The sequence below is a fragment of the Solanum pennellii genome, chromosome 5 (genome assembly GCF_001406875.1).
Source record: "Solanum pennellii chromosome 5, SPENNV200".
NCBI classification, from domain to species: domain Eukaryota; kingdom Viridiplantae; phylum Streptophyta; class Magnoliopsida; order Solanales; family Solanaceae; genus Solanum; species Solanum pennellii.
In genome coordinates this window covers 32734691-32757678 of record NC_028641.1, presented here as the reverse complement: position 1 = coordinate 32757678, position 22988 = coordinate 32734691, and the positions used below count along the sequence as shown (strand labels likewise).

The window sequence follows — 22988 nt, the reverse complement described above, 5'->3', positions numbered from 1 at the left end:
AGGACCCAACCATTGGCCAACAAGCTACCGAAGGCAGCAGAATTTGTACATGAAAGGAACATGTCCGCGTCGCAGAAACATCTCAGACTCTACTGTCTAAAAAATTAATTCATAAAATCATGTGGGAACAACTCCGTAACGTGGACTTGTTCCCTGACGAAAATTTCAAAAATGAAAGTTAAGTTTGACATGTCTATAAGTCCAAAATAGTATGTGCGTGTTTTGGTAACTTTGGGTGTCGATTATAAACAGTTTCTAGGACTTATTAACCCCTTTCCCAAGTGTAAAAATAAACACCTAATAAGATATGAAAATATCAAAACTCTCTTCTCTTTCAAATTCTCTCAAACCTACATTGGAGACCAAAATTCAACTTCAAGCGAGCGTCTAGATTTTTGTGGTTTCGTCTCTAATTTCTTATTGGTCTTCAACCAATAAGGTATGGTAATCATTCATCCTTAGTTAACCTTCCATCTAAGGAGTTCATCAAAGATTTTTAAAAGTGATTCAAAGACCGAAATTCCCAATTTTTAATCTAGCCATGGGCTCATTGTCAAATTGATTTCGAAAGAATTCTAATGGTGAATTTATGATTAATAAGTGATTTTAAGATGAATTTCAATCTAATTCCATGAAGAACACATGGTCTCCATAATTTCTCAATTTATGATATAATGTAGATCTTGTTATTTCTTATTATATGATGATTGGATTATGTTTAGATTGTAATGAATTAATAACTTTAATGTTTATCTATGTCAATTAAAGATGAATTTTTGAGAATTGATCAACGGTGATCATAGCTTGGATGTATTAGTAAGTTGACTTAGATCTCTCTAATTAGTATAGAATTAACATTTAATTTTGTTGATTGGTATGGTCCACTTATGGTGGAGGTGTTTACCTTCTTGTCTAACTATATATATGTTGTGATAATGGCCTTGAATGAAATTGATATACTGTGAATTGTGGTGATTATTATCACACGTATGAATGGTTTCGTGTAGTCTTTAATCCTAGTATCATGCTCTAGGTATAGTGCTATTGTGATTGATGTTATCAAGGTTAGATGTGGTCTATATGTTTAACATTAATGAATTTGCTACTGAAGGATGAACCCCTTCAAACGCCCTATATTAATATGTGGTTATTGCATGTTAGGAGTTGAAGATGTAAATGATGAATATGTCTTGTATCCTATGCTATAATGTGATATGTGGTCTATGCATGATTGTGTATTGTGCTCTTAATAGGGTGGCTTCCTCAATACTATGTTGATAGCCATTATGTGATCATGTTGGCCAATTTACACACACTCCCACTTTATACATATCAATGAGTAAGATAGATTCATAGTGTTTAATGAAAGGATATTTTTAATATGTTCTGATACCTACTACTATGCATGTAAATTAAATGTCCACCAAAGTATAAAAATGTATCTGAACTAGGATAACTTGATAGGTGAACTAGTATAGATAAGGGTATGTGACTTTGCCTATATATTGCACATGTGTACCTTTATAGGATAATTCCTAGGGTGATTACTTTATATACATGAATATGAATTCATGATTAAGCAATGAACATAAATGTATATGCTATGATGTTAAGTGTATTATATGATGAAGTATGCATATGTGTAGTATCTAAATGTAGTATGGGATAGGCTTCCTCATATATGAACATATACACACACATGAACGAATGCATAATGAGGTATGTATGATAAACTAGTAATTAAAATTCCTTTGGAAGGTTTGACCAATTGTACTCTAAACTAGACTGGGATATATATGCTATGTCCATGTGAAAGGATATTCTCACATGATCTAGGTTGATGATATCATCTATAAACTATCAGCTAACCAATTCAGGGGTCAATTCTCTAAAGCTTATTTAATGAAAATAATGTTAATAAAGGTTTTTCAAAGGGAACTTAGCTTAGCACCTAGCGAACTTGACAATGAGAGGCGTTGACTCCCCTTGGAGGGAGATCCACCTATATTTCTACATGAGGTGTCAACTCCCCGTAGAGGGAGAGTCACCCCATGGCTTTTCATCAGGATTCCAATGGTAATGGGAATGTAGAGGGTCCAATTCACATCTCCTAGTTTCTTAACTATGTTTTCCCATAGGATTTAGCAAGTTGATCCACCTAATATGATAGTATGATGGTAATGTTCTACGTTTGCAAGTAGGATACCCTTCTTTGGGTGTGAGCCGTTGACACCGGATTCCATGTTTAGTTCACATGGTCTTATTGTAGGTTAAGGCTAGGATTTCTCTAAAGCTAATTGGACAATATTTATAAAGTAGTGAACCCTAACTAGGACAACCTAAGGGAATTTGCTTAGTGTAGGTGAGGGCATGAGACTTTACCTATGCATTGCACAAGTATCTCTTTAGAAAAGTTCAGGGAAGGTGTTCTATATGTATATGTATGTGTCTCTTATGAATGACCTAATGGTATTAACCTACTTGTTATGATAATATGCATAGTGTGAGTCCTATTGTGTTTTTATGATGAGGTCTCACTTAAGATGCATAATGTTAGTCTTATTTTTCATATGATGAAGATCCTACTTATGTATGTAGTTGACTATAATTGGCATGTATACATATGAAATAAATGGAATTCTTGTGGTCCCTTTGTGAGTTTACCTAGTATGTATGCGGTTATGGGGCTTTACATGTACATTGCACTACTACACATAGATTGCAATTAAGAGTAAGGTCGTATTATGTTCTAATAAAATCAAATCCTAACATGCTAATGTTGACTAATTGTCTCTTATGATGTTATTGGTAGTGTTGAATTGCATTTTACCTTTAAATGAGTTTATATGAGGTTCATGAATTATGTTGGGTCATATGTGAAGTATATATTTCATGATATGATATGTTTTTTGTGAAGGTTTGTGTTTAAGTAAATGAAGGTTGTATGAGTTTTCCCCTTGGTGACCTTAAAGGTGTTGCTTCAGTGTGGATGGTGGAATGGGTCACTATTTAGCATGATTTATATTTAAGTGTCCTCTTTGAATGCATATTTTTCCATGGTTGCCATACTTTGTGCATTCTTGTACTAATACCATTATTCTTCATCTTTTTACACAAATTATAGGTGGTGATGGCTAGAGAACGTATCCTAAGTGAGGAGCTTGGATAGATCTCCTAAGTTCAAAGAAAGGGATCTTTATGATTCAAGGATTTCTTATATCAAGTTCTTATTTAAGATTATGAAATAGTTTAAAGTATATGTAATAGATAAGATATTATTTATATTATTAAGGGTCGCGTCTTTATTGTACTCTATTGATGGTGAGTCTAATAAGGCAAAAGAAACTAAGAGTCTAACAATGTATTATGACTTATTTTATGTTTATATGAAGTGATGTTTCTAGCATACAATGTTCTATAAAACTTCTAAATTTTTCGCTAATTTTGTATGACGATACAATGAATATGTCTATGGGCTTGTACAAGACCTCCGAGAGATCAAGGACGTCATGTTACTTCTAGGGGGTGCTTCCTGGTCGTGACCTTGGAATAATATAAAGTTTGTTTGACTTATGATGTTCCATATATGTGAATGTTAATGTTATTTTATACTTAGCATGGTTTCGACTAAATTATTCATTTTCTCATTTATTGATAATTTTATGCATAAGAGTCGTATTTAGTATATGTGGTTCGTACGAACCCATATTTCTTCCCTTTTCCCCAACATTGTAAGTTCAGGACATTGAAGAGCTTCTAGGCCAATTGCCTGGACCTTTTCCCAACTTGTTGGTGAGTCATCAAGTCTGTGGATGGTTCCACTTATCTAGCTTGATTAGTATTGGATATGTATAAGATAATAGTTTATTTCCTTATCTTTTGGAGACTTTTCTTGCAAGCTTATATGTGGCATATTGTACTAGTCTGAGGGTTACGCCCAACTTTATAATTCTCTATTACATGGTTTAATTTGAGACTATCATTATACTATTTATGAATTGGCTATATTGCATAGAAGAGAAGCCTATGTATGCTCAATAAAGGAGTAGTCTATCTAAACTCCATATATGATAAGTAAGAAGTCTAAGTGTACTTCACTACGTCAAAGTTTTAAATTTTCCGTATTTTTCTACCTATGATATGTGATGATGCATGCTAAGGGCTAGACCAAGTCCTCTTTGAGGACGAAGACTCTAGTTACGTCTAGGGAGTTCTCCCTGTTTGTAACAAACTTGGTATCAGAGTATGAGGTTGAATTATCATAGGATTGATATTTAACTAAACCAAGTCTATGTTGAGTCTTGTTCATAATTATGAAGCGCACCACACTTATATATGGGAGGATATATGATGCTTAAGAAATTCTCACCTTGTTGGTATTCTTGAAGTCGTGCCTCTAGAGTCTTAACTCTACATGTACTTATCTTCTAATCTCTTTTTGGTGCTTATAGGAAATGAATACAAGAAGAAACAAAGCTTGAAAGGCCAAAGAGGAGAATGTGAATGAGGTGTTTCCCCCTCAAGCTCCTCAAAACCCTCCAATTCCTTTTAAAGAAGGGGCTATGTCTAATGTTGAGATAACGGCAGACATTCTTAGCTTCACTAAAGTGTTGGCTACTCAATTTGCTAGGGATGCTAGGGTACAAGTGAACCCAAATGCTAGCACAATCGCATTAACGATAAGGGATTTCACAAGGATGAATCCCCCTACTTTCTTTGGCTCAAAGGTGGAAGAAGACCTACAATGGTTCATTGTTAAAGTTCAAGGTACTAGATTCTATGGGGGTGTCTTCTCAATAAAATGCAGAGCTAGACACCTATCAAATTAATGATGTATCTCAAGTTTGGTATGATAAATGGAAGAATGAGAGGCCGGTTAGAGAAGGCCGGATTACTTGGGGAACTTTCAAGGCAACCTTGTTTGATAGGCTCTTTCCCTAGGAACTAAGGGAGAGGAAAATGCAAGAATTCATCAACCTATGCCAAGGGGTATGTTTGTGAAGGATTATAGGCTCAAGTTCACTCATTATTCAAGTGTGCTCCTACCATTATGGAGAAATGTAGGGCTGAGATGAAAAATTTGTTTTTGGGATATCTGATCTTGTGGTTAATGAATGTCGGTAAGCCACGTTGATTCCTAGCATGGACATATCTCGTCTTATGGTTATTGCCGAATAAATTAGGGAGAAAATGATTAATAAAGTTTATAAGGAATTGAAAAGGACAAGGGCCGAAGATGGAAATTCTTCTAGGGCTAGATTTGCGGTGCAAGATAAGCCAAGGTTTGAGAAAAGGTTCCCCAATCAGAGCCCTTCTACCTCTCCAAGGATCAGCAAAGTTAAACGGTCTATACCCAATCCTCAAGAGGGAAAAGTAAGTGGTACCTATTTTGAGAAACCTAATTGTGCGAAGTGTGATAAAAAAAACGTGATGGCAAATGTCTAAATGGCACATGAAATTGCTATAGTTGTGGTAAGAGTGGTCACATGAAGAGGATTGTCCTATTATGAAGGATTAAGAAAGAGAAAATAGTCAAGCACAAGCAAGTGCTCCTAATCCAATGCTCCTAAGACGAATCACTTTTATGCTCTCCGCTCTAGGGGTTATCAAGAGGAGGAGTCTCCTGATGTTGTCACCGGTATGTTACAAGTGTTCTACATTAATGTCTATGCTTCACTAGATCACGATGCTACTTTGTCATTTGTAATTCCTGCTACTTTATCATTTGTAACTCCTTTAGTTGATAAAAAGTTTAATGTGTTACCCAATATTCTTATTGAATCTTTTTCTGTTGTTACCCGGCTAGGTGACTTTGTTGTTGCAAAAGTAGTCTGTAGAAGTTGTCCCATAATATTGCCCAATAGAGTTGCTTTGGTTTATTTGATAGAGCTTGATGTGTTGTACTTGGATGTCATATTGAGGATGAATTGGTCACATGCGTGTTTTGCGTCCATTGATTGTAGATTAAGGGTAGTGTAGTTCCAATTTCCTATTGAACCCATATTAGAATGGAAGGGGTAATTCAATCCCTAAATGTCGAATGATTTTGTGTCTAAAAGCTTGTAAGATGATATCTAAGCGTTGTCTCTACCATGTTGTGAGGGTCAACGACCTTGAATCAGATATTCCTCCATTCGACACCCGTAGTGAGGGGTTTTTGCAAAAGTCTTACCCGATAGAGTGCATAGAGTTCCTACCGAATGGGAAATTGAATTCAGCATAGACTTATTATTGGATATGAAACCTATTTCAATCCCTCCTTACAAGATGGATCTGGCCAAGTTGCAAGAACTAAAGCTTCAACTCAAAGATTTACTTGCAAGGGTTTCATAAGACCTAGTATTTCTCCTTGGGGCCCTCCGGTGTATTTTGAAAAGAAGAAGGACAAATCCCTTAAGTGCATTGAATACCAGAAAATAAATAAAGTTATCATAACAAACAAGTATCCTCTCCCTAGGATCGAAGATTTGTTTAATCAATTCCAAGGGGAAAGCTCCTTCTCAAAAACTGATTTGAGGTCGGGGTATCACCAACTTAGGTTGAGAGGTGAAGACATACCTAAAACAACATTTCTAACTAGGTATGGTCATTATGAGTTCCTAGTTATGTTAATGGGTTTGCATCTATCGCTTCTCCATTGACAACCTTGACCCAAAAGAAAGTTAAGTTTGAGTGGTTGGAATCTTGTGAAAGAAGTTTCCAAGATTTGAAAAATAAGCTTATCTCCGCTCCGATGTTGACCTTACCGGAGGGTACCCAAGGGTTCGTATGTATTGTGACGCTTCTCGAGTAGTTTGATGATACGGTGATATCTTGTGCCTCTAGACAACTGAAGGTGCACAAAAAGAACTATCTAACTCATGACCATGAATTAGTGGTTGTAGTCTTTGCCTTGAAAATCTTGAGGCATTATCTTTATAATGTTCGTGTGGATGAATTTACCGACCACAAAAGTCTTAAATATATATGTTCACTCAAAATAAGTTGAATCTTCGATAAAGTAGATGATTGGAATTCTTGAAGGATTACGACATATGTGTTCTCTACAACCCCGGCAATGCCAATGTTGTTGTAGACTATCTAAGTCGAATGTCAATGGGTAGTGTAGTCCATGTTCCCGATGATAAGAAGGACTTGGTGAAAAAGGTGCATAGATTGGCCCGGTTGGTTGTTCAGTTAAAAGATCCTCTAAAGAGAGGTTCCATGGTTCATCATAGCTCTAAATCATCTGTAGTTGTTGAGGTGAAGTCTAAGCAACGTCTTGATCCTTTATTGACCGAATTTTAGGAATCGGTTCATAGAAAGTTCAACAAGCCATTCTCCCAAGTGGGGCTGGGTTACATAGGTACCAAGGTAGATTGTGTGTACTCGATGTGGATGGTCTAAGGGGACACATATTTGAAGAGGCCCATGGTTCCCGATATACTATTCATACGGGTACCACCAAAATGTATCGTGATCTTCAAGAGGTCTATAGGTGGGAAGGTTTAAAAAGGGACATAGCAAAGTTTGTGGCTAAATTTCCTAATCTATAACATGTCAAGGTTGAACATCAAAGACAGAGAGGTTTAACTCAAGTGATGAATGTTCCTACAGGGAAGTAGGAAGATATTAATATGGATTTCGTAGTTGGCTTACCTTAGACACGTAGGCAAAATGATTCAATATGGGTTATTGTTGATAGATTGACAAAATATGCGTACTTTATTTGCATCAAATCCTCTTATTCAGCGGGGGAATATGCTAGATTGTACATTAAGGAGGTTGTGATTTTGTATGGGATCCCTTTGTCCATGATTCGGATAGAGGTGCCCCATTCACTTCTCATTTTCGGAGAACTTTCCAAAAGGGCTTTAGGTACTCTAGCGAAATTTAGTACCATTTTTCATCCTCAAATGGATGGTCAAGCAAAGTGTACCATACAAATCCTAGAAGATATAATGAGAGATTGTGTTATAGACTTCAAGCGTAATTGGGACAATCACCTACCATAGATAGAGTTTTCCTACAATAATAGATACTATTCAAGTATTTTTATGGCACTTTTGAAGCACTCTATGGTAGGAGATGTAGGTCCTAGGTTGGGTGGTTTGAGGTAGGAGAGTCTTCAATCCTTGGTCCCTAGGTAATCTTATGAGGCCTTAGAAAAGGTTCAGATGATAAGGGATAGGTTTAAAATGGCCTATTCTCGACAAAAATCATACGCCAACAATTGCAGTAAAGACCTTGAATTGTAAGTGGGTGAAAGGATCTACTTGAAGATTTCACCCATGAAAGGGGTGATGAGATTTGTAAAAAAGGAAGCTTAGTTCCGGGTATGTCGGCCCTTATGAGATATTGAAACAGGTCGAGAAGGTTGCTTATAAGTTGAAGTTACCATGTGAACTAGCCCTGATTCATCCCATGTTTCATGTCTCTATTCTGAAGAACTGTATTGGCGTCTCGATGTCTATTCTCATTATTGAAGGGTTAGGTGTGAATGAAAATCTTTCGTATGAAAAGGTTCCGATTTGAGATCCTAGATTGTCAAGTCAGAAGGTTGAGGAACAAAGAGATGGCCTTCGTAAAAGTTCTATGGAGAAATCATCTAGTTGAGGGTAAAATATGGGAGGTCGAGGCCGACATGAAGTTCTGCTACCCTTATCTCTTTCCTCTTACTCCTAGTCAAAGTTGGGTTACTAGTTCCTCCTAAAAATGAAGAAATCATGAATAATGTGAATTTAACTTGCCTTTCAAAGTATGTGCATATCTTGTCAAAGGTTCATGCTAAAAATGAGTTTTCATGAAAAATGCTCTCTTATTAACTTGTACTCGTATAGTTGCCTTATGAAATTTGTATTGAGCATGTTGATTGCATTGTAACTCTTGATGTTCATATTGAGATCATGTTGATATTGAGAAGGTAGTTCCTCATTATGTGATATGAAGTATTCATCTCTTACATGTGGTAAATTGTGAATTAAGTTGGTATGTGTAATGCCACGTTATGTTTTGAATAGAGTTGTGAAGTGCTCCTATAAACTATGAGTCATTATGAGTTGTTGTTGTTGTTTGTTGGGCCGATAGTATTGAGTCTTTCCTCTAGTAAGAAAAAAGTTTTAGATGTCATTCGCGGACGAATATTCATAAGGGGGGATAATGTAACACTTCTAAAGTTCATGACTTAGTAGAGAGCCACACTAGATTAACGAAGACTTAAAACAATTTTTCTAAGCCTAAACAAAATTAATAAGCTCAATTAGAAAGTGTAAGAGTAAAAATACCAAGAAACAACCATGATGTCCGGAGATTTGTAAAAGTTGAGCTAGTGTGCCTTGGCATGTTTTAAGGGGATTTACGAGTGAGAATTTAGTAAAATTTGGTAAAAAGGTGATACAAGCATAGTAGAGTATGTTTAGGGTCGAAACGTTTGGGTACGACTCCCCAAGGACAACCCCAAGGGTTCTAGTGGAGGACCCTTGCATTTGACCCTAAAAGGAGTCTTTGGATAGTGGAAGTCGACAAACCAAACCATGAGTCGTCGATGGGTCAACGACCCATCGATGGTGGTCTTTAGTAAAGACTTAGACATTTTCCAAAAATGGTCTCTTTGACATGAACCAAGGACTGCCAGTACGGCACCGTGGTCTGGTCTACGGACTGTAGACGGGGTTCCATCATTGGAATCCCACTTCATCGTCTAATTCTCTGTTAAGTTAGGGTGGTTAGGGAAGTGCTTAATTAATTAATTAATTATGGGCTTAGTTTTTTTAAATTTATTAATTTAGGACTATATAACTACCTTAAGTCAATTAACTAATCTAACACCCCATTATTTCCCAAACCCAAATCACTCAAACTTCACTTTAGTTTCTCTCTCCCCAAACTGAAACCTCGATTGAAGGAACACTATAGCTCCAAGAGAAGGACGAATTCATCAAGGAATCTATCTCAAATTCGTGGCAAAATCATCCCTAAGGTATGTTTTATTTCACTCTAGGGATCCTTTCCCCAAGAGGCTCATTCAACTATGATTTTCAAACTTCCCCAAGTCTAGGATTTCAATCTAGACATGGGTCCTCTTTTCAAAATGAAATTTTTATTCAATTATGACGAATTATGGTCTTTTATCATTGTTTAACAAAGTATTGATGGTTAATTATTGGTAATCACTAGATATTTTCACTTGGACCCTTGTTCTCCACTAAACTCATTATATCTTTCTAAGGAAATTGTGGAAGATGATGAGTATGTGGATTATGTAGAATGATAATTTTTATGAATTACGTTTTGAATTTACCTTGTTTATGTATTGGTTATGTGTTCTTTGGTAATTGAAGTATGAAGGCACTGAAAGGGCAAGAAAGGTATGAAGATTGATTCTTTTTTAATTTAGTTATGAAATGAGACTATTTGAGTTACTTAGATAGTAATGCTCCTATGTCTAATGTGTGGTTTTGATGTTGATAACAAGTATTTCACATACTTAACCCTAGACAATTTAATTTGCTATGAAGTATGTATGCATGTTATGATATGATTATTATATGATTGAAAGTAAGTCCTCATGATTATAATAAAGTGTTGAGTTAAAGGTTTACTCACTTGTAAGTGATTTCTGAAGTGAAAGAATAGTTCTCACTTATGAAGACCTATTACCTATTATGATGATATGTTTGCATAGGAGTCTAGAAGAGACAAATGTGACCTTGTATGATGAGTATGATGATTATTAAAGAGAATAAATGCTTAGCACTGAAAGGGCATGTAAATGAGATAGGGGTCTCACATTAAGTACGTTCGGCTCCCCACATGGGTTTCCTCACATTTAACAAGTTCGAATTCCCAAGATATGTGTTGTCTCATGAGATGGAAACCTCCACGTTTAGAATGTCAAGATTTCTAGTAACAATCTCCTTGACCCATAACTGTGTTCCCACATAGGACTCTAGATTACTGGATACACCAAGATATCTATGTACGAAAGGTTACACCTTGGGCAAGTGTTCACCCTCTATTTTCGGTGTTGCAGTGGAACACCAGATTCCATGTAGCTCACATGGTCTAATGTCGGTTATTGCAATTCTTTCCCTAATGTAAAAATAAATGAAAAGGTTAAGTATGTGAACTCTTATTAGTGTTTTTCTCAAAGGTTTGTACATAGTGTGAGGGAGTGTATGGGACATCTCTTACATATTGCACATGCAGGATCCTAAGGAAAGGTCCTACTAGTGTTCTTTTATGATTAAGTTTATTACATGTTATGTAGGTCAAGTTATATATGATCTTATGAATAAAACAGTCTTGATGATATATGAGGTTATGTTGTATACAGGAAGTAGGTGACTTAATGTGATACTTAGCTTTGGATACGATTATGGGTTCTATTCTTGGCATTGCACAAGAACTTCTTGGGTTGCTAATACGTTGGGATAATATTATGTTGGATTGATTTATGATGTTCCATATAACTGCATGTTAAGGTTATTTGATACTAAGTATGATTTTGACTAAATTATTCCTTTTCTCATGCATTGATGATTTTATGCAGAGTAGCCATACTTAGTATATGTGGTTTGTAGTAGCCTATATTTCTTTCCATTTCCCTAACATTGTAGATTCCGTCCATTGAAGAGCTTCTAGACCGATTGCATGGAAGACTTGGAACTTTTCCCAAGTTGTTGGTGAGTCCTCAAGTCCAGGGATGATTCCACTTATCTAGCTTGATTATTGTTGGATATGTCTAAGACAATCGTTTCTTTCCTTATATTTTGGAAACTATTGTTGTAAGGCTATAAGTGACATAATTTACTAGTGTGAGGTCTATGCCAAACTTTGTAATTCTCTATTAGATTGTTTAATGTGAGACTATTGTTAGATGATCTTATAGATTGGATATATTGCATAAATGAGAAGCTTAAGTATGCTTAAAAAATGATGAGTCTATGTAAACTCCATATATGATAAGTTAGAAGACTAAGTATATTTCACTATGTAAAAGTTTTAAATTTTTCGCATTTTGCTATCTATGATATATCATGATGTATACTAAGGGCTAGTCTAAGTTTCTTCGAGGACGAAGACGGAGTTACATCTAGGGGGTGCTCCCTGGTTGTGACAAAGCCCTCCCATGATGTTCTATTAGAATACCACGAGTCATATAGGGAAAAAAATTACCCAGGAAGAGCTCACTTTTGAAAAGTTGCAGATTCAATTTTCTACGATGTTTATGCACATTCTTCCATATGAAATTCATCACTAGCCAGAAGTTTGGTGAATGGGAGTGGGATGTATGTTTACTAGTCGGATATAATAGAGAATAATGACACTAAAAAGTATGAATATAAAAATTTTACTTTTAGGAAGTTGAATAATGACGAATATTCTCTATCATCGTGAAATTGATCAAGGATAGAGGATTTGGTGTTCGTGATGAAATTAGGCTATACCTATAACCTAATTTATCAAAGTTAATTTTAAAATTATTTTTTAAGGTTCACGATTCAGGAATTAGGCTTCGATTTTTTTCATTTGTACTTGTGATTAAAATATCTGGATTTTCAAAAATTTCCTACTTTTATGTACTTTTATTTTCAAGAAAAGATTGAATGACAGTTGTGTAAATAATTGAAGAATTAGGACCAAAATATTGGATTTTCCTACTTCAATGTACAAATATTTCTACACTATCGATGAATATTAATAATAATCACACATATATCCTATTTTATTACTCTTCTCCTAAAGTTACTTATGAAGCAAATTTAAATCTAAAAAAAGTAATAATTTTCGTTGGTTCCCGCTCAAAGTTGGAATAGAAAACCTAATTTGTGTCTTTATAAGGTGTTACTGCCTCCTCTCTCATTTTCAGTGTTTTATTTTCTTTAAAATTGTATCCTTCCTCGCATTCTTCAATGTTTGATCAGAGGCATTTCCTTACCAATAAGAAGACCTTCTTGGCTGATTTCTTTCCATCAAAATCTGAAGAAGAAGCTTGCATAGTTCACTACACTCCACATTTAGTGACTCGATAACTAGTGACGATAACGAACTTATGCTTTGCCCCAAAAATTGATCTACAAAACTCATGTCAGATCAATAAAAAATCAACCCATTGAGATTAATATGGGAATGCAGATGATTCCATTTATCCAAATAATTGGCTACATTCTTCGATACTAGGCTTGGGCATGACCAAAATTTGAAGAATGGTTGCAGGGTGTGTGTTTTTGTGTGGGATGTAACTAATGAGAATGTCCTAAGAAGTATGAAGGTAAAAGTGTTTAGTTATGTAAGTTAAATAGTGATAACTTTTCTGTATGGTGCATCAAATTATTCAAGGATCCGGGTTGGGTGATGGTTATGAAATTGGGCTTTGTTGGAATCATAAATCTCAAGTTTAGTGCTCAAATTGCTTTCTAAGGTTCACTTCTAGTGAAAAGGTCCAACAAAATTAGGACCTAAAACAACATTCTACCGTAACCTTTTGTTTTGTATTTCTCTTTCATCTAATTGTAATAGCTAAAGACCTAATTATGAAATTGGAATATTCATGGTATGATGATTCTTGAAGGTCCCAATTTAGGCTTCGAAATCCCCTTTTTGTATTTATGTTTTCATCCCATATTATTATAGTGTTGTTCTTTTAATATGAGAATATTATAGCTCATGAAATAGCTTAGTTGTTTTTATGTTCTCACTACTAAGAATCTTAATGGCAAAATTAAGTTAATATACTCAGCAAATGAATGGAAATAAGGACCTATGACATAATTAAGGACCCCATATCGCGCACATACTCAATGGTAGAATATTACGGGCTGAATCTTTAAGGTGATATGTTATAAAAACTACTGATTTATGTGTGTCACCAAAGCACATCAAGCTAAACTTTATGAAGAACTAAATTGCACCGAAAGATATAAGATATGTATATCAAATAATAGTAAAAAGTATTGGGGAATATTTAAACAGAGGAATGTGATTCGAGATGTGACATTTCATCTATCATCTTTTTTCAATCAGTTACATGGATGTTTTTTCAAACGGAAATGACTGAGATAACTGAACAGAGATGTATTAACTAAAGACAAAACTTATGTCGTAACTAGAACAAAAGAATGATGGAAAAATAAAGGCAACATGAGTCACCGGCAGCTCAATTGTTGGGCATGTCCTTTACACACAGATGCATAATCCTCTCTACAAATGCCTGCATTTAGCATAACTGACATTGTATGTGAACTTTCTTGAAAAAAATCATCTTTTGGCAGTCAAATCTAAAATGATGACACTTCCGTAGAATTCCCTTCTTGAGCTATTTATGCTGCCCGTGTAAGTTTTTCTAGTTAGCATTAGTCATATAAATTATATCTTAGATCTTTGTGTAGAAATCAACATAAACCATCTTCATCATCGAAGAAAATTGTTGTTACATGTATCAAGATCTTCTTTGAATGGGCTTGAGACTTCAGTTGATTGTTAGGAGATAAGCTTTCTATTAGTCATTATCTTAATATCTAGTTATGGTTTTTCCTATTTCATAGTCATGTTAAAAGTCTTTTAGCAAGTTACAAACGTGAATGGATACCTCTCTAGTAAGTTTTCCAACATCGTATCTCCTTCTAAGGTATATTAACACCTTCGAATGATTCTAATTACTCCAAATATTTTCTAAACACCTACAAATCATCAAAGAACACAAATCATAACCTTGAATCCATAATCCAATTCAAGAAAAGTTAAGTTCAAAGTCAAAGAAGTTAAGAGTAAAGTCTAAAGTTAAGAAGTAAGTCAAAGCAAAGTTCTTAAAGGTTCTCAAAAGTCTTTACGAAACATTTTAAGTTCGTTTTAAGAATCAAGTGTCAAATTAAACTAAAGAATAACAAGTTGAAGTCTTTCCTTCAAATAAATATAAGGGAACTAACTATTATCTAAGGGTTGATTAAGACTCAAGGTTTCAAGTTAAGAAAAGAGTAAAGAGTTGAATTCATTTCTCACAAGGTATAAGGGAACTAAGTATTCCCTGAAACTTTATAAATGTTCAACGTTTAAGGGAACTAAGTATTCCCTGAAAGTTTATAAATGTTTTCACATTTAAGTAAAGAGGAAACAACGATTCTCCCGAAGAGATTTGTGTAACAGCCCTAAAATGAATAGGATATATACTTAAGGTGTGAAGAATGCTTGCGATAAGACCAAGGTTCACACGGTTTGATACGCGTAGAACAAGACCTCAGAACCCTTACTACGACCAAGACAACTAACTTTTGGAGTTATTTGAGCTTGTAAAGGTTGGAACCAACCATGTGAGGCTCTCGAAAATGAAGATATAATCGAAAGAGTCTTTACCGGACTTAAAAGAGGAAATTTTACGTTTTGAGGGTCCAGGGGTAAAATGGTCTTTTCTAAGCCAAGAATAATATTGTTATTACCCTGAGAAATCAATAAATTAATTAATTAATTTAATTTAAAAGATAAATTCGGGTTGGGACGATCCGAAGTGACCCATTTTTGCAAATGGGGTGTCACTCGGGTTCGAGCCCCACTAGAAGCATCAAATTAAGGATTTAATTGTTGATTAAAAATCTAAATTTTTGTAAGGGCATAATGGTCATTTCACCTAATCTAAATAAATTAAATTTTATGAATTAAATTAAACCTTACTTTGACCAAATTCAAACCTACACTCCTAATCCTGATAAATCTCTTTCACGTCACTCAACTTTCTTTCACATCTCTCAACTCTCATTCTCTCACGCTCTGCCTAACAAAAGAAAACTGAAGAACTTTTTAACAACAAAAGTTCTTCATACTTGAAGAACAAACACAAATTCTAAAAAAGCAAGTTAACCAAAAATGGTAGGCAAAAGGGAGCGGTGTTCCGTCGAGGATTGGTGAAAGTTTCAGCGTTGGACGTGATTGGAGAGGGTTTTGGACAGAAGGTTGTGCGTGGATTAGACGTCAAAAAGTATGGGTTTCTTCTCTCTTGGTCCCTTTCCTAAGAGGCCCTTTACGATTTAAGATATTCACTCCGAAACTAAGGTTGTTCCCCCGTTGCATATCCTTGTCACTAGCTCCCAAATGACTTCGTTGGTTGGGTATTTTGTGCTGGTAGATTTAGGCATGTATGATGTTTTCGTATTGAATGTGAATTTGTTTATGTACGTGAAATCACGAAAATTACAAGCAGTGTATGATAAAAAAAAATGATGTGTGTGGGTGCACGTTGGCAGTGAACTTTTGCAATGAATAAGCTCACTGTTAGACGTATGAATTAACAAGTTCATTATGTGTATTTTATGTGTGAAATGGGTATAAAATATGATGTTCATTGTAATGAAATATGGTTGATGCGCCTAAAAATGTATCAAAACGATTTATGAATGAACCCTTTGAATCATGTGAAAATGTTGATGAAAATGAGTTGAAGAGTGACTAAAATTTCCAGCAACTATGCAATATTATTTTAGGATAAAGCTTAACCATGAAATCTGGAAATTTACACATTTTAAAGAGGTGATGCCACCAGGATTCGAACATGTAACCTCACCCTATAGCTATTGGTTTCACGTAAAAAAAAGGAAAAGAAAATGGGGCTAGGGGGAATCAAACCTGCCTACTGGTTTCGCGAGAAGGGGAAAAGAAAATGGGGCTAAGGGGAATCGAACCTGGCCACTGTGAATTCGTGAGAAAAGAAAAGAAAAAACAAAGCGGGCTGGGGATTTGAACTCGCGAACTGGAGGAGAAAAAGGAGAAAAATAATTAAGCAAATAAATGGGAGGAGTGGGATTCGAACCCACAACCTCCCAATACCCTAGTGAAATTAGATTAAAATAAGGAGGTTGTGGGGGTTCGAACCCACAACCTCCCTATTCCAGCGAATTAAATGATAAAAATCATAGAGCTTGTGGGGGTTTGATCCCACAACCTCTTGGTTTGGGCGAAAATGGGCAAAGTGATGTTAATGAAAAATAAAAAGGGGTTGTGGGGGTTCGAACCCACAACCCTTCGGCCAATTTATGAAGAAAATCAAGTAGAGAATTAAAGATATATTATTAATGTTGGGGTTCAATCTCGAGTCCCAATGTCATGGATATTAATAATAAAATCAATGAAAATGTAAATTTTATCCAAGAGATTCGAACTTGGGTTTCCTTGCCCAAACTTCTATATTGATACATAAGTCATACGTGAACAAAATATCCAAGAATAATGCCACCTACTTAGATCAAAATCAAGATCTTGGCATATATACAAAATACGTAAGTCTTGTACTACATAATCTTAGGAAAGTAGGAATCACTTAACGAACTATGAATAAAGCCCCATGGCTTGTATGTATAGACACATAAGTTTAACATACGTTAAAAAGTAAGTGAACCTAAGATGTATGTAATAAAATGATGAACCCTAGGAGGGTTAAGTATGAGTGTAAGATACACTAAATGGACCAGTGCATTGGCATATGATGAGATGAACTATAAAATGATGAAATGAACAATGAAATAATGAAACCCTAGAAGGGTTAAGTAAGGGTGTGAAACACACCAAATGACCAAGTGTATTGACATCTGATACAATGAATATTCACGTAATAAGAGGTGAGTAACTATAAAAAGCAAAGGTGCTAATGATGAAGAATGGGGTGACAACATGATATGAGGCTAATGTAAATGATGAGAGCAATCTCAGATGAGCCTAAGTAAATTTACCAATACGTATTCACCTATGAGAGTGTAAGATAATGAAGAGACCAGTCTCTATGAACACTCTAATGAGAGTATTGAGCTTAACAAACTCAATACGAATGATGAGATGAGAAATCATCTAATGAGCTATGATGTCCTCATACTAGAAGCCAGCTTCCATGATGTATGAGATGAATGTAATGGAACTTTATAGTGAGCACTGATAGACTAGCTATGAGTGTTGATGCCTTCGTTTAGGAAGGGCGGAGGTCCACGTAACTCTCATGAGATGAGACTATTCGGCTTGCCAGGTATTGGTCTCATTACATCTCTTAGTCTTCCAATGTATACTGCCAATATAGGGATCTGGCGGGGTTAAATTCCCATGTACGCTAGCATGTTATTTGGTCATTTTGGCCGGTGATTCCACCTCTTTTTGGTGTGGGGGAGACGCTGGATTTCATGATGCTCACATGATCTATGTCGGTTAAAGTTAAAGTTCCCAATTAATAAATGAGGCCAGCCTCAAATGAAGAACATAATGAAATGAATGATACCAAAAGGTGTTAGGATAGGATAATCAAGAGGTGAACTAGACTCTGGTAATGAAATTAGGTTATTCTTGGTCATTGCACAACAAACCCGATGAAAGTCTTAAACTACGCCCTAGGTATAGCTTGTGTCCAGTCTAGCATATGAGCTAAATGAAATGAAGTACGTATGAATGAATGAAGCAGACTCTGTGTTTGCTAATGAAGACTCCCTAGTTGAGGTCCCATATTTTGAGACCTCATTTTGGAAAGTCTTAATGTCAAGTCCATGATTCCAAGGTCTCATGGCATATGAATGAATGATATGAAAGAAACTATGTGTTATATGTTATGTGATGTGTGCAATATTATATTTATGATGATGCATGTTACTCTCATGGCATGACTTTTGCTAATCCAAATTTGGGAAGCCCATGTACTTTCCTAATCAAAATTTGGAAAGTTCACTGACTTTCATAATTCAAATTTGGCAAGTCCACTAACTTGACTTCTATAATCATGTTGTTAGGGAAGAGTTATTCTTTCTAATGCATGTCCTTGGTGTGTGCTTGCATATACCCATACTTAGTACAAGTGTGTACTAACCCTATACAACAGTTCTATTTTAGGTGCAGGAACAGGTGGACGATAGAGCTACAGGATCGTTGTTGCAGATATATAGACTTTCAACATTCATGTGGTCCTGGTAGGTTCTCATGCTTTCGAGGATGCTACTGTTTTACATTCTAGTTTAATTTTAGAGTTGAGCTAATGGAGCATGTTCCACTAGCGTTTCTTTCCTGTTTATATTCAGACTATTTATTGGTGCCATTTCGGCAATTATACACTTAATACTTATTTAACTATTTCTTTCAGTTGCTTATGTCTTAATGATAGATGCTTGATGATGAACAATTATGAAATTTTAAGAATGTTTAGCAAGTATGTTAAAGAACAAAAAGTTTCAAATTTTCCGCTAAAATTAACCTAAGTGAAGTATGAATAACGCAAGTAAGCTTGTCTGCGACCTCTGAGAGGTTAACGACGATGATCTCGTCTGGGGTCTAGATTCCTGTCGTGACAAAGTTAGTATCAGAGCACTAGGTTAAATTCCATGAATAATAAGCTCATGTCAACCACATTGAGTAGTTTCTAAGTCATGGTAGTGAAGTGCATCATTACCTGGATTAGAGACTGCATGATGCGTAGGAAAATTTACTTCTTCTGATCTTATCGTGTTGTTCGTAATGTGTGAGTTCTTGGTGTTATGAGCGTCTCTAACATCAATCCTTGTTGTTTTCAGAGAATGGACATTGGGAGGGCTATTGGTCAGAGGAGAGGAGGAGCAGCTACTGGGACAATCAAGTTCCACCCAAGGCTCTAGCTTAAGGAGTGGCCATGCCAGTTAACCCAGCTGGGTTGACTAATGCTTAGGTGAGGGCATCTCTGGCCCATATGGCACAAGCTATCACGATGCAGGCTCACGCTATGATTGCCCAAGGCAACCGGTAGCATGTTCAGAGGGAGAACCCACTGGTTTGTAGCATGGCTGACAGACTACGATATTTCACAAGGATGAATTCTCCTATATTCAAAGGGGCTAAGACATCAGAGGATCCTAAAGAGTTTGTATACGAGGTGCATAAGATCCTGGTGGCTATGGGGGGCACTGATATTGAGAAGGCTGAGCTGGCATCCTATCAGCTCAAGGATGTTGCACAGGCTTCGTGCAAGATGTGGCAAGATAGTCGTGTCTTAGGTGGAGTGCCAGTCACTTGGGAGCTGTTCACAACAGCATTTCTTGAGATATTCTTCCCTAGAAAGATGAGGGAAGCCAAGGTTGAGGAGTTCATCAACCTTAAACAAGGCTCTATGACAGTCAGGGAGTATTCCCTGAAGTTTGTTAAGCTATCAAGGTATGTTACTTTCCGTAGTATTTAATAGCAAGAATGGGGAGAATACAGATCTTTGTCGAGATCATCCAGGTATGCTACTTCCCTGGTTTCTAACAGCAGGGATGAGATGAGAAGGTTCCTCACATGAATCAATGGAGACCTGGAGGAGAAGTGTCGATCTACGATGCTCCATGATAATATGGATCTTTCCAGGTTGATGGTTCATGACCAACAGGTAGAGTACAACCGCAAAAAGAAAGATGTTTGTGATGTTAGGAGGCCTAGTCCTCAATATAAGGCAGGTCCCAACCATGGAGGCCACAGAAACAACTTTGGCGTCCGTGAGTAGCCAAGTTTCAAAAAGGGGCAACAGAGTTATGGGAATTCCAATCCTTAGACGGGCGCTACACCTAGAGGAGGCCGACATGAGCCCAAGAAGGGCAATAGAGGTGAGATGCAGCGTACTAAGAAGAATTGTGCAAAGTCTGGCCGAGCTCACAGTGGAGAGTGCAGATAGGACACAAATGCCTGCTTCGGTTGTGGTAAGAGTAGAGACATGGTAAGAGACTATCCACAGAACAGAGGTCAGGCTGGAGGTAATGCTCATCCTAGGCCTAGCCCATAGGGTGCAGCAGCAGTCGAGCCTCCCAAGAGGAACAGATTCTATGTAAGTCCGCTGATGTGGTCACAAGTATGCTGCAAGGATTCTCAACTTCTGTTTATGCTTTACTTGATCCAGGGTCTATGTTTTCCATTGTGACTCCTTTGCTTGCCCTTACATTTGAAGTACTACCTGAAGTTCTGCATGATACTATAGTGGTTAGTACGCCTTTAGGGGAAAATGTAAGAATTGATAGGGTATACAAGGATTGCCCAATAGTTGTAAGTGGTAAGACTATGTGTGCAAACTTGATTGAGTTACCCATGCATGATTTTGATGTTATTCTTGGCATGGACTGGCTTCACAGTTGTTATGCTTGCTTGAACTGTCGTAGTAGAGTGGTGAGATTTTTCTTCCCTAATGAAGAAGAGTTAGTCTGGGAGAGGTATAATTTGAGTCGTCCTAATCCCCTTATTTAAAATCTTAAGGCCAATAAAATAATGTCCAAGGGGTTACTATGTCATCTTGTGAGTGTTAATTATTTAGATAATGACATTCCTTCCATAGACTCAGTGCCTGTAGTGAATCAGTTTCTAGATGTGTTTCCTGAATATTTTCCTGAAGTCTCTCCCCTTCGAGAGATCGACTTTGGTATCGACTTATAACCCGATACTAAATCAATCTCAATTCCGCCTTATAGAATGGATCCAGCAGAAATCAAAGAGTTAAAGTTGTAGTTAAAAGATTTCACTGATAAGGGTTTCATTCAACCGAGCATATCCCCCTGGGGCGCTCCAGTGTTGTTTGTAAGGAAGAAAGATGGGACCCTTAGAATGTGTATCGATTATCGCCAGCTCAACAAAGTCACTATCAAGAACAAGTATCGACTTCCCAGGATAGATGACTTGTTTGACCAACTCCAAAGGTCTAGTTTCTTTTCAAAAATTAATCCTCGTTCAGGGTACCATCAGCTTAGGGTTAGGGATGGAGATATCCCAAAGACAACCTTTCATACCCGCTATGGTCATTATGAGTTTCTAGTCATGTCATTTGGTCTCACAAATGCACCTACTGCATTTATGGATCTCATGAACAGGGTCTTCCGTAAATACCTTGACTCTTTCATCATATTATTCATTGATAACATTCTCATCTACTCTAAGACCAAGGAAGATCATAAAAAACATTTGAGACTAACCTTGCAGGTACTTAGACAACACCAATTGTATGCCAAATTCAGCAAGTGTGAATTATGGCTTAGATCAGTGACCTTCCTGGGTCATGTTGTGTCCGATCAGGGTGTGGAGGTGGACCCCAGAAAGACTGAGGATGTGAAGAACTTGCCAAAGCCTCTTAGTCCCACTGACATTCTTAGCATTTTGGGATTGGCCGGTTACTACTGCAGGTTTATGGAGGAATTTTCTTCCATTCTTGCCCCCATTGACAGCTCTGAAAAAGAAGAAAGCCAAGTTTGAATGGACGGAGAGTTGTGAGAAGAGTTTCCATGAGCTCAAGGACAGACTCACTTCAGCCCCGGTGCTTACTCTGCCTAAGTGTGGTGAGAATTACACAGTTTATTGTGATGCATCTAGGGTTGGTTTGGGTTGTGTTCTTATGCAGGTTGGTAAGGTGCTTCTAGACAGCTCAAGGTTCATGAGAAGAATTATGCCACTCATGACCTGGAGTTGGCAGTTGTGGTGTTTGCACTGAAGTTGTGGAGGCATTATCTGTATGGAGTGCACGTAGATGTGTTCACAGACCATAAGAGTCTCCAGTACGTGTTCACATAGAGGGAGTTAAATCTACGTCAGCGGAGATGGTTGGAGCTGTTGAAGGATTATGACATGAATGTGCACTACCATCCAGGTAAGGCTAATGTTGTAGCTGATGCTTTGAGCAGGATGAGCGTGGGAAGTACAACCCACATTGAGTATGAGAAGAAAGAGCTGGTGAAAGATGTACACAGACTGGCCAGACTAGGTGTGTGATTGGTTGACTCTACTAGTGGGGATGTTTCAGTTCATCCTAGTTCTGAATCATCCTTGGTAGTTGAAGTCAAGCAGGGTCAGCATCTAGATCCTGTGTTGATGGAGCTGAAGGACTCAAAACTGATGAAGATGAATGAGTCTTTCGCTTTCGGAGGTTATGGCATACTTGGGTATTGGGTCAGGCTGTGTGTACCAGATGTGGATGATTTGCGGACCAAGATTATTGCAAAGGCCCATGGTTCCAGATATTCCATACATCCAGGTTCCACTTAGGTGTATTATGATCTTAAGCAGATTTGTTGATG

General features: G+C 36.8%; 1 pseudogene; it reads left to right on the top strand.

Moving 5' to 3' along the window:
• LOC107019437 overlaps positions 1-19583 on the top strand; it is a 101447-nt pseudogene extending 81864 nt beyond the window's left edge.
• Positions 19584-22988: the final 3405 nt, after the last annotated feature.